Source organism: Cetorhinus maximus, chromosome 10 (assembly GCF_964194155.1).
Source record: "Cetorhinus maximus chromosome 10, sCetMax3.hap1.1, whole genome shotgun sequence".
Classification (NCBI taxonomy): domain Eukaryota; kingdom Metazoa; phylum Chordata; class Chondrichthyes; order Lamniformes; family Cetorhinidae; genus Cetorhinus; species Cetorhinus maximus.
The window spans coordinates 121,190,313-121,203,679 of NC_135888.1; the positions used below are offsets into that span (position 1 = coordinate 121,190,313).

A 13,367-nucleotide genomic window follows, 5' to 3' on the forward strand; every position below is an offset into this window, starting at 1 on the left:
AACATTTAGTACTGTATAATGAGTTAACTTCTCCGAAGGAGGTTAAGTGGATTCATTTGACCGAAATGTTTCAGTACATGATTTTTGCCTCAGCAGCCGAGAGTCTGTGTTACAGTTTTCTCTTGGTCAACTTTGGTCAAAGACTCCGTGTCTATAATATGAAGAGCATTCTTCTTGGCAGACGCTAAGCTCCTCTTGATCCATAGGCACAGAGCAATGGTACATCAATAACGCAGGGTCAAACCAATGCTAATGAAAATTGGATGGTTTCTATAACAGTTTTTTTAAAACCGCTTTTACATTCAGGCTACAAAATAAAAATCTAACCTAGTATGCTGCATTATGTATGATATTTTATGATGTAAACAACCACTTAATCTTTCACTATATAAAAAAAATAAATTTTATATCGCTTTTTACCATGCACATAAATTGATTGAATCTGCATGTCCTTTAGGTTGATGTTTCTTCACAGCCCACCCCCTCTGCTGTGCCAGGTTCTGGGACAGTTTTATATACCAAGGGGGAGACCAGAAGAATCTAAATTCCACAGATAGAAATGAAACTGGAACAGTTCTTAAAAAAGAGGGAGCTTAGAAGTCATGTCGAGACTGCAAGAACCATTCTGCATTCTCCTCTCAGTTGCATTATTGGTTTTTTAACCACTTTTACAATTCATGTTTTCTATTAATAAAGTAATGAAGGGAGATTTTTCTCATGCTTTGCAATTCTGGTACTTACGACAAAGTCAACCTGCAGCATGCTTCAATTGCTTTAGCGCTTCGGAAACCTGAAAGAGAAAGAAAAAAAAAATTCAGCTCACCACATTCCAAAAGAAACCTCAGTTCATCACTTCATACCATGCACAAACTAAGACCAGAACATGAACAAGGCAGACATCACAAAGGAACAACACTGCTCTTACACCAATTCATCATTCCTTGCTGTCAATAGAAGTCTCTTTGGTAGACAACTTAAGTAGTGTGTGCTTCACGTGCAACTGTGGGCACTGCTAGAGCTTTATTAGGTGGTAGAGAATATTTTCCTTTGATCTGGTGTGTGGTTCAAGATTATTTGATTGTAATAGAATTAATGTAGTACATACCAGTTAGTCATTAATTGCCCATTTAAGGGCCTCAATTGTTGGCAGGACAGACCAGCCTCACACCCCCACTGCAGAAAAACTCACCCTGGGGGAGAGCACAAGAACTAAACATCTTTCATTGCTGATTCATTTGGTATTCCAATTAAATTATGCTAACTAATTAGCTGCAAGTTGCTTATTTATCACTGAAGCAGATGACCCTTTGTGACTTGAATATACCTTCATAGAATAGTGTTATGGATAAAACTAAAATCTCTCCCAGGCCAAATGGATCAAAATCTCAATGTTATAAGCAGGCTGGGTTAAGTTAGGGTGATACACAATAAAGAAATTCACTTATTTCTTTGGATGAATCAAGCTTTTTAGAACCTTTTAACAGCGATCATAAATCTGTTGTGTTCTTCTACTTTAAAAAAGTAACCTTGCCTTACTAAGTCTCCTTTTAAAATTGGTTCTTCGAGACCTCTGTCAGCACCCTAAAGCAATCATGGTCAACTTCAGATGCTCTGTGACGTGCTGTACAATTCCGGTTTGGAAAATTTGGCCAAAATGTCCCTTCAACCTCCAAGACACTATAGACAAAATTAACTCCACAAGTTTGCTAAGGGATTGCTAGACTTATGATTTATTTTCTATTACTTATACCAGTTAAGAGTTAATATGCTTTTTATCTGGTTGAGACACATGAAGATACACTTGTCCTGATTGGCTGATTTATTCTCATTTTTGTTAATAAATTTACGTTGCGTGAAATTGCCATAAGGAAAAATGAGCTCATCCACCATTTTGACTGAGTTGTTGGGGCCATTGTTAAAATCTGTGAAAAGGACATTTAGCATTTTTCACAGAAGAAATGCAAACCGTTCCCCTAAATACTTGTGACTGCTACTACCAAAAATACACCAATCGATTCGATACGAACTCTGAGAGGGGAGATGTCATTCTTGGTAAATTAATCACCCCTTCATCAGGCCGGATTTAGATGTAGATCAACAATAATTCTAACTCAACAATTATCACGATTTCCAACTCAAAAAGGCTACCCTCAACTGCCTAGCCTGACATTTCCAATCCACAAACCAGCCAGCCTAGTGGCTTCCCTGAGTGAGACTATTGATTTACTCCCAAAATGGTACTGTTTTTGTGCTTCTGGCTTGCTGCCACCAAAAACTGGGTCACTTCCTATAGGGTTGCTTACAACCATTCAAGAAAGGAGGCTTGCAATCTATTACCTTAGACGGGACATGAATTCAATTGAGTTGAAAGGTCAGTTTATTAATCAATTTTGCTCCACAGTTCTTCAACTTAATTTAATATTTCCAAAAAAAGTACATAAAATGTCAGAGCAATAAAAATAATAGATTATTAATGGAATTATACCTTTGGGACAGAAGGACCATTATGGATAAAAGGACGGTGCATACCACCTCTTACTCTACCAAAACCTAGCCATTAATGTTTTACAACCTGTTCAGTCAGCTTTATATAGCAAAATTGCTGTCTTCAGGACTACGTCACACTATCTCCTGCAACTTTGTCCAGAGTAGGGTAAATTTCTCCAAGCACTACACGGTAGAAATTCCTCTAGGGCAATAGCACAAAACAGGCAGTAGCGCATCAATCACTTGTTCCAAAGTTACCCGTCCGATATTCAGTTCGATTACAGGCAATCAAGGTCTGTAGCAGGCGATGTTGCCCAAGTCAAAGCTCTACCTCTACACATAGCTATGGGGGTTTCTGGGGCTTTGGAGGCTACATCTCATGGTAGAAAATTGCAGCTGAGGATGTGACTCTCCTACAGCATAGTGATGCCCAAATAAGGATATATGTAGCAAATTCAAGACATTCTAGATACATGGGCAGGGTTTTTCAGTCGGCGTGCGGAGGCAGGCCGGACACGCTGACACGTAAAATGACGCGCGATGACGTCGGGCGTACATCCTGACATCATTGCGCTGTCTCGCGATGTTTCGGTCGGTGGGCGCGTGCCGGAGTCGGCTGCGCGCCCGCCAATATGTAAACGGCCTATTAAGGCTATTAAGGAAGTGATTAAGGGAATTGTTAACGCTGCCCATCAAGCCTTAAGGTTGGTGGGCAGGTGAAAAGGCCAAGTGACCTTCACGTTTTTTAGGAAACTCATCCACGAGCGGGATGAGATTTTCCCAAAGCTTTTATTAATTAAATAATTTTTTTTCCAAAATATAAAAACATGCCCCATCTCGTGTGACACAATCACATGAGGGGACATGTTTAATTAAAATTTTAAACCATTTATTGAATAATTTCAGTAGCAATTCAATCTCCCTGAGGCAGCTCCATGCCTCAGGGAGATTGAAGTGCTCTTTTGCGCACATGCGCGAAAGAGTGCTGGCCCCGACTCTCCCTCCTCCCCCTTGCCTGCACATGTAGCGCTCAGTGCTACAGCTCATGTCTTCCGCTGGGCGGGCCTTAATTGGCCCGTCCACATAAAATGGCGGCGCGGAGCTGATCGCGGGCAGCGATCGGCTCATCGACTGCCCCCGCCCTCTCCTGCCAAGCCCACCCGCCGCCTGCAAAATTCAGGCCCATATTTCAGGGGACATGCGGTTATTGTTTGTTTTGTCACAGACATTACTGACATTATATCAATACTCCTTTTAAACAATGATAAACACCCATGGCCCAGAAGACAGCATAACACAAAAGTTAGAAATAGTAGGGTATAAGGTGAGGGAAATCAAAGATAAAAGCAAAATACTGCGGATGCTGGAAATCTAGAACAAAAAACAAAAATACCTGGTAAAACTCAGCAGGCCTGACAGCATCTGCGGAGAGGGATAGAGTTTGAATTCAATACAAAATCTGGAATTAAATGTCTATTGATGACCATGAACCCATTGTCGATTGTCGTAAATACCCATCTGGCTCACTAATACCCTTTAGGGAAGGAAATCTGCCATCCTTACTTGGTCTGACCTACATGTAACTCCAGACCCACAGCAATGTGGTTGACTCTTAAGTGCCCTCTGAAATGGACTAGCAAGCCACTCCGTTTCCCAAGGGCAATTTGGGGTAGGCAATAAATGCTGGCCTAGCCAGCGATGCCCACATTCCATGAATGTTTTTTTAAAAATTACATTACAGGATACCTACTTCTTAAACAATGTGATCTCCATCCCTGCTCAAAACAGGTTCAGCGCCCACTCAAAGGAAATGTAGTGAATCAGTGTTCACGACATAAACTGCCAATCTGTTTCACATGTCCATTATTTTCTGGGAAAAGAAAAACTGCCTTAAAATCTAATCTGGTTCTGCTCGCCATAACAAGGGGGAGATGGTAGCTTCATGGTAATATCACTGGACTGGTATCTAGGGGTCCAGGACATGCGTTTGAATCCCACTACAGCAGCTGGTGGAATTTGAATTCAATTTATAAATATGGAATATGAAGCTAGTCTCAGTGATAGTTATTATTATAACTATCATTGATTTTTGTAAAAAAAATCTCATATGGTTCACTAATGTGCTTTAGGGAAGGAAACCTGCCATCTTTACCTGGTTTGGCCTACATGTGGTTCCAGATCTTAACTGCCTTCTGAAATGGCTGAGCCAAGTCATCAGTTTACGGTCAATTAAGGATGGACAACAAATGGTGGCCTTGCCAGTGATGCCCACATGCCAAAAAAGAATAAAGAAGAACAAAACAGTTTTCAAGTGTGACTCATGGTCCTCTTTAAACTGTTCAGTTGAAATTATTGGTCGACTTCCACATAAATCTAGTCACTTCACTTTTTTAATCCTCCATAAAATTACATCTACACTACCTGTTGAGGCTACTTGTGTCATAAATTGTTTTAAATTGTAAATTAATCTGCTGGTATTCCACTTGAACTTTCCAAAGCCTCAATATCCTCCAGCATGTGAGCAGACCAAACTGGGCACAGTATTCCAACTGACAGCTAATAAAAGTATTGTAGAAAGACAAAATAGTGGTGTTTTGTTTGATAATGAATTGTTCTGTGAATAAACACTGTTAATGATGTATTAATTGTATTATCAAGGTTAAGGATACACAGATGAAGGGCATTGATTGATTGAGTAACCGAAGCACACAAAAAGAAAGATTCTAATTAGTTAATTTGTTAATTGGTTTATTGTTTTATTGGTGTACTCAAGAAGAGTATAATTAGACTCCTTTTATTTTTTGTTACAGAGTCCCTTTAACTCTTTCGAGTACATTCACAGTTCTTGACTTTTTTTTTTCCGGGAGTGGGATATGAACCCACAACCTTCTGATTCAAAGGCAAGGGTGCTATGAACTGAGCCACAGCTGACACCTCAGAGTCCCTTTAAAAATTCTTTCGAGTTATCAACAGTCACAGATTGCAACTCTTTTGAGTACATTCACAGTTCTTGACTTTTTTTTTTCCGGGAGTGGGATATGAACCCACAACATTCTGATTCTATGGACTGAGCCACAGCTGACACCTCCTTTTCTTTTGAGTTATCAACAGTCACAGATTGCAACTCTTTTCGAGTACAAGCACAGTTCTTGGTTTCTGGGAGTGGGACATGAACCCACAACCTTCTGATTCAAAGGCGAGGGTGCTATGAACTGAGCCACAGCTGACACCTCCTTTTCTTCTGAGTTATCAACAGTCACAGATTGCAACTCTTTTCGAGTACAATCACAGTTCTTGGTTTCCAGGAGTGGGACATGAACCCACAACCTTCTGATTCAAAGGCAAGGGTGCTATGAACTGAGCCACAGCTGACACCTCAGAGTCCCTTTAACTCTTTCGAGTTATCAACAGTCACAGATTGTAACTCTTTCGAGTACATTCACAGTTCTTGGTTTCCGGGAAACTCTTTCGAGTTACCAACAGTCACAGATTGCAACTCGTTCGAGTTCAATCACAGTTCTTGGTTTCCAGGAGTAGGACATGAACCCACAACCCTCTGATTCAAAGGCGAGGGTGCTATGAACTGAGCCACAGCTGACACCTCAGAGTCCCTTTAAAAAAATTCTTTCGAGTTATCAACAGTCACAGATTGCAACTCTTCCAAGTACAATCACAGTTCTTGGTTTCCGGGAGTGAGACATGAACCCACAACCCTCTGATTCAAAGACGAGGGTGCTATAAACTGAGCCACAGCTGACACCTCCTCAGAGTCCCTTTAAACTCTTTCGAGTTATCAACAGTCACAGACTGCAACTCTTTCGAGTACAATCACAGTTCTTGGTTTCCAGGAGTGGGACATGAACCCACAACCCTCTGATTCAAAGGCGAGGGTGCTATGAACTGAGCCACAGCTGACACCTAGTTTATTAGTTAATTGGTTTACTTGATTTGCTCAAAAGAGTATAAATAAAGACTTAGCCAAGTTGGCCATAAGTAGGATAAAAGCAAAAAATTGCGGATGCTGGAAAGGTCATTTAGACTCGAAACGTTAACAGTGTTCCTCTCCGCAGATGCTGCCAGACCTGCTGAGTTTTTCCAGGTATTTTTGTTTTTGTTTTGGCCAGAAATAGGTCCAGTCAGTGGGTGGTTGAGGGGCCTGTCTGCCTCTTTTCCACGGTTATGTCCAAGTGCCCTTGGAGAGATGGCATGTGGTGTCTGCCAGTACGCATGATGCCTTCTGTGACCAGTGGGTGTCATGGGTTGGAGTTTGTTTTTTAGTTCTTTCATGGAATGTGGGCATTACTAAGCAAGACCAATGTTTATTGCCCATCCCTAATTGCGCTTCAACTGAGTGGCTTGCTAGGCCATTGTAGAAGGCAATTAAAAGTCAACCACATTATTGTAGATTTGGAGTCACATGTAGGCAAGACTATGTAACAATGGCAGATTTCCTTTGCTGAAGGGCTTTAGTGAACCAGCTGGGTTTTTACGACAATGGTTTCATGGTCACTTTTACTGAGATAAGCTTTCAATTCCAGATTTAATTCATTGAACTTAAATTTCACCAGCTGCTATGGTGGAATTTGAACCCAAATCCCCAGAGCATTATCTGGGTCTTTGGATTACTAGCCCCATGATATTACTACTATGCCACCATCTCCCCCAAACAGTGCATTGACTCCTCAAAATATCATTTTAATTTAAATGAGATAAGTTTCTGTTAAAGATTTGTTTTTTGTTACAGTACCCCTTTAAAGGCTGTCAATTTGTTAACTGTTTATTAACCAATTTGTTTGTTTGATTTTTTTAAAATTCAAAACAGCTTAAAGAAAGATTCCGCAGAGGCTGCAGTACATCATCAGTCCTGGAAATGTTATTTTAAATTGATTAGTTTCCTTTGTAGTTTTTGTTTTTGTTGCAGTACACCTTTAAGGGGTTGTGTTCGATCTTGTGGATCCTAGTTGCACGCTTGTTGTGGGGTGGCTGAGTTGGTAATTAGATAGTTGATCAGCAGACACTTCTTAAGTGGAACGCATTATTTATTTACAATGATACTTAGCAGCTACACTTGCATGCTTTCACATCAAACCCTATCACCACACTACTAACTACAGATGACTAACTACAGAGGTAGTCCATGCTCTCTTCTATTGGTTACTAAAGATCATGTGACCTTCCTTTGTAACATCCTTTTTAAAGGTATACTACACATTACATAAAACCATAATTACCAAATCCCTCCCCCTTTACTCAGAAACACAATTTATATTTACAATTATAATTTTCTCAAAATAGCAAATTATTTACACAGATAAGTAATTCACAAATTCAGTCTTTCTTGAAGTTTCCTTATGTGTGTAGAACATTTCAGCTGTACAACTTCAGATGTTTTGTCAGGAACCTCCTTTTCTGGAATTGTCTGAACATCAGGTTCTTTGGTGGGCACCTGCAAATCTGTTTCCTCAACTCTTGCAGGTACAATAGACACATCTGGACTAGGTTGAGTTCTCTCAACAGGAAATGTTGACCCGATCGTGAACACTGGCGGAATCATTTCTTGGTGCTTTGTTTCTCTCTTCTTTAGATGATCCACATGTCTCTGTATGACTTGGCCTTCCACCTTCATGGGGTAACATCGAGGTCCAGTCACTGCACTTATTTTATCCAGTAACCATTTTGGTCCTTCTCCAAAGTTCTTCACATATACCCTCTCTCCCACAGTAAACTTCCTGTCACGACTATGCCAGTCATGTCTAGTTTTCTGACTTCCCTAACTCCTTTCCACCTTCCCGCTAAATTCGGTGTTATTAAGCTCAATCTCGTCCTGAGACATTATTTCAATAATAACTCCGCAGTTGTGACACCTGTTGTTGTATGAGGGGTTGAACTATAATGGAAAGTTGTGCTAGTTTGGTTGCTAAGGAATCTCCAGTTAACTTTTTTATGCCTGCCTTGAACGTTTGAACTGCCCTTTCAGCCAGTCTATTTGAGGAAGAGTGGTGCGGTGAAGTTTTTACATGAGTGATACCGTTGAGGCTGATAAACCGTTGAAACTCAGCACTCGTAAATGCCATGCCATTATCAGAAATGACCACTTCTGGTAGTCCATTAACGGCAAAACATTGATGTAGCTTCTTAATTGTAGCAGAAGACGTTGGTGACTTCACCTCATATATGACCATCCATTTTGAGTGGGCATCAACAATGAGCATATCAACATTGTTCCCATGAAAGGTCCCACATAGTCAACATGCAATCACACCCATGGTCTTCCTGGCCACTCCCAAGGATGCAACAGAGCTGCTGAGGGCAACCCTTGCAATTGCTGACACCATCACAATTCTCCACTAAGCTCTCTATTTCTCTATCCATCCCAGGCCACCATAGATAGCTTTGTGCTATGGTCTTCATTCGGGAAATTCCTGGATATGCTCTATGTAGTTCAATTAACAATGGCGTTCTACACTCTGGAGGAACAATCACTCATGCTCTCCACAATAAGATACCATCCTGGCTGGTTATTTCATGTCTTCTGTTAAAGTATGATTTCATTTCATTAGATACATGCTCTTGTGACTAACCGTGAAGCTTGTTCTCGTATTTTTGATAAGATTGGGTCTCGACTTGTCCAGCCTCTGATTTGTTTAGCACATACCGACAATGAATCTAAGAAATTTAAGTATAAAACAAGCTCTTGTGGAGCTGGGACATCCTCTTCATTTCCTTGTAAGGGCAAACGACTAAGTACATCGACGTTTGCAATTTGATTTCCAGGCCTATGGACGAAGGTATACTCGTAAGCTGCCAGAATTAAAGCCTTATTTGTGTTTCTGTGCCTTCTTTCTATGTGCCTTCTCCTTTCTAGAACTGACTTTAATCTCAGCCTTCTTTTCGGCTTCCATTTAGTCAGACAACTCTCAGATATAAGCTCGACTTGAGTGAACTCAGTGGCTGAGTCTTCCAGAATTTCAATCTATCTGCTTCTTAGAAAATACTGCGGCTTTTGCCTCCGAAGCCCCTTTAGCCTCATGCAGTTGATTCTTCAGCTCTTCCATCTCTTTTTTGTAATTGTTTGCTGCCTCCTGGAAAATTGAGCATTGTTGTGTCTTCTCTGCCATTCTTCAGTTTATTCAGAGAAGTTATGAATTCTTTCTGCTTCTCTTCATACTTTTCCAGAGGCACAGACTCAGACCTGAGGGAGTCTTGTATTGTGTGAAGGTCTTTCAACAGGTTTTCTTTTTCCTTTCGAAGGTTGCTCACCTCGTCTCAAACTCTGTCATTAAGCATGGTCTCATCGAATTCCTTTTGCTGTTCTACCATGTCTTGACTTAAGATAACCTGCTTTTCTTCAGGGTGTTGGGTCCTTATACACTTATTTTCCAAGACAGGAACACTTTCAGCCACCTTTTGGAATCTCAGTGGCCACTCAAGGCTGATTTCCCTGAGCCAATTTCACCCTAGGAGGCTTGGTCCTCTGCCTCTCAGTACCAACACTGGTAGCTTTACCAATTGGCTTCCATAATGAACAGTTACGCTGCTTATGCCTTTGACTTGGATGTCTTCACCCATGTAAGTTTTTAATTTGGTATCAGTTTCTTCCAAATTTAATTTATGTTCACCATAACTTAGGCATTTGAAGGTGTGTTCACCAATCGCTGTAGTGGAAGCTCCTGTGCCCTTTTCAATTCTAACAGGTCTGCCATTTACCTTCACTGTTACATAGGTTGGTTCTGTCTTTCCAACATTCAAATTAAATAACGAATAAATATCTCAATTTGTTGCTTCAGGCTCTTCTACATTGTAGATCTCACAGGGTTTTTTTTTTGTTTGAAAGTCTGCCTGATTTTTTCCTTCCACTGTCTCATTATGTGACCATTTCGATTACAATAAAAACATTTGATTTTTTTAAACTGCCAATCATTATAAAATTGCTTGTTTCCACCTCTGTTGCAATTATTCCTTGTTTTCGTTGCTAAGTCATTTCTTTTTATTTTTCTGCTAGCAGTGGCTGTTTCCTGCTTCTTGGCAGAGTCTTGCATTTTTGCGCCCTTTTTGGCTGGGGCTTCCCACCCAATGTGGAGAACAGCACCGTTTTGTGCTCCCTGTATGGCTTTTGAATCCCTTACTGCACTTTCCATGGCCAGTGCTATCTCTAGCGCCTTCTTAAAATCCAAACTTGATTTGGACAGTAATCTCTTCTGAATTGTGCCCTCATTCGCACCGCACACTAAAGGATCTCTGAGTATGTCGTTTAAAGATGTACCAAACTCGCAATGTTCTGTTAACTGTTTCAAACTTGCCACATAACAAGCAACTGTCTCCGCCGGGGCTCTGTTTCTCGAGTTAAACTTGAACCGTTGCACCATTACTGAAGGCTTTGGCTGGTAATGACCCTTCACGAGGTCCACCAATTCATTAAAATTTTTCAAATCTGGGGCCCTGGGTGTCGTCAAATTTTGAATCAAGCCGTAAGCTCTATTCCCACATGTAGATAAGAGGATTGCTCGCCTCTTTTCCCCTGTAATGCTCGCTTGGAAAAAGAACATGAGGCAATCAATATAATGGGACCAATCATCTATGGCTGGATCAAAAGGATCAATTCTCCCGAATTGCGGCATTCTGTGGGGAAATTGCTTTGGCGATTTGGATGGAAATTCTATTTACAATTGCCGTGCAAGTTACAGCCTAATTTTGTTTCCCTTGATTTCTTCCATTAACTTGTTTTATTCTCAATGCCAGTTTGTTGTATCTTTGCTTTATTCTCACTTTTCTTGCTTAATCCTCACTTTTTCCTCATCGCCAGTTTGTTGTAAGTGGTGGCCGAGTTGGTACTATTGAGAGAGTCGATCAGCAGACACTTCTTATGTGGAACACATAATGTTTATTTACAATGATACCCAGCAGCTACACTTGTGTGCTTTCACATCAAACCCTATCTCCATACTTCTGACTACTAACTACAGATTACTGACTACAGAGGTAGCCCGCACTACTCTTCTATTGGTTACTAAAGGTCATGTGATCTTCCTTTATAACATCCTTCTTAAAGCTACTACACATTACATAAAACCATAATTACCATAGATTGTTAATTAGTTAATTTGGCCATTTGTTTAGTTTAATCAAAAGAGTATAAAGAAAGACCACTAGAACACTGGGTATTGGTTCGGGAGGAGGCAGACATATGTAAATTTATGCTCTGCAAATAAATTGGCATCTGGTTTCCTACTTCACCTGGCTTCAGAATATATTGACACACCCTAGAACCTCATTGACAAGCAAAACACTGTGGATGCTGAAAATCTGAAATAAAATGCTTCAGGTTGATGATACTTTCATCAGAATAGGTAATTGACCTGAAAGTTAGCTTGGTTTCTCTGCTGTCAGACCTGCTGAGTATTTCCAGCCCTTTCTGTTTTTTATTACACCCTAGAATTTCCTTGTTTTACCTATAGCTTCATGGCACAGGCATTATTTACTGGACTAGCCATATAAATACTGTGGCCACAAGAGCAGGTCAGAGGCTGGGAATTTTGAAGAATAACTCACCTCCTGACTCCACAAAGCCTGTCCACCATGTACAAGTCAGGAGCATGATGGAATACTCAAGAAGCCCAACACCATGCAGGACAAAACAACCCCCTTGATTGACACCCCATCCACCAGTTTCAACATTCACTCCCTCCACCACCGGTGCACAGTGGCAGCAGTGTGTATCACCTATAGGGTGCACTACAGCAACTCACCAAGACTCCCTCAACAGCACTATTCCAACTGTCACCTAGAAGGACAAGATAACAGTCTAATTCCCTTTTGAATGCCTCAACTGAACCTAATCCACCACAATCTCAGGCAGTGCATTCCAGACCTTAAGCAATGGCTATATGAAAATGTTCTTCCTCATGTTGCTTTTGCTTCTTGTCAAGCTTACTGATGATACAAAGCAAGCTGGGAAAGTATATTGTGAAGCAGATGCAAAGAGACTGCAAAGGGATATAAACAGGTTAAGTGAGTGGACAAGAAAATGGCAGAGGGAGTATAAAGTGGGGAAATTAGGTTATTCACTTTGGTAGGAAGAATATAAAAACAATACTTTTTAAATGGTGAAACTATCAAAAGTTGGTGTTCAGAGGGATTTGGCTATCCTTGTATGAAAAACACAAAAATTTTCTTTGCAGGTCAGCAAGCAATTAGGAAGGCAAATGGTATGTTGGCCTTTATTGCAAGGGAGTTAGAATGCAAGGTAATGAAATTTTGCTGCAAAGGTAAAGCACCTTGATGAAGCCGCATCTGGAATATTGTGTGCAATTTTGGTCTCCATACCTAAGGAAGGATATGTTTGCTTTTGAGGAGGTTCAACCAAGTTGATTTGATTGATTTCCGGGATGAGATGGTTGTCCTACAAGGAGAAGTTGAGTCGAGATTGCGTCTCTCTAGGGTTTAGAAGATTGAGAGATGATCTCATTGACATATACAAGATTCTGACAGGGCTTGACAAGATAGGTGCTAAGAGGATGTTTCCCTTGGCTGTGGAGTCCAGAACTTGGAGGAATAGTCTCAGGATAAGGGGGCAGCCATTTTGGATTGAGATGAGGAGAAACATCTTCACACAGAATATTGTGACTCTATGAAATTCTGTACTAGAGGGCTACGAATGTTCAGACATTGAGTATATTCAAGGTTAAGATCAATAATTTGTTGGATTCTAATGGAATCAAAGGATATGGGGATCGGGCAAGAAAATAGAGTTGGGGCTGAGGATTGGTCATGATCTTATTAAATGGAAAACAAACTTGAGGGCTGAATAGTCTTTCATGCTTTCTTATGTTCTTAAGCTCTAAATATTGGAACATTTACACTGGAATAGAGAAAACTAAGGG

The 13,367-nt window shown here is 40.6% G+C and overlaps 1 long non-coding RNA gene across 1 annotated transcript in view; it reads right to left on the reverse strand.

Annotated features, from left to right (window-relative positions):
• Positions 1–754: 754 nt before the first annotated feature.
• Positions 755–13,367, reverse strand: part of LOC144685292 (uncharacterized) — a 268,208-nt gene continuing 255,595 nt past the window's right edge. Inside the window, exon 4 of the long non-coding RNA XR_013577697.1 lies at positions 755–790. This is a non-coding gene — a long non-coding RNA (uncharacterized LOC144685292). The remainder of the gene's footprint in view (positions 791–13,367) is intronic.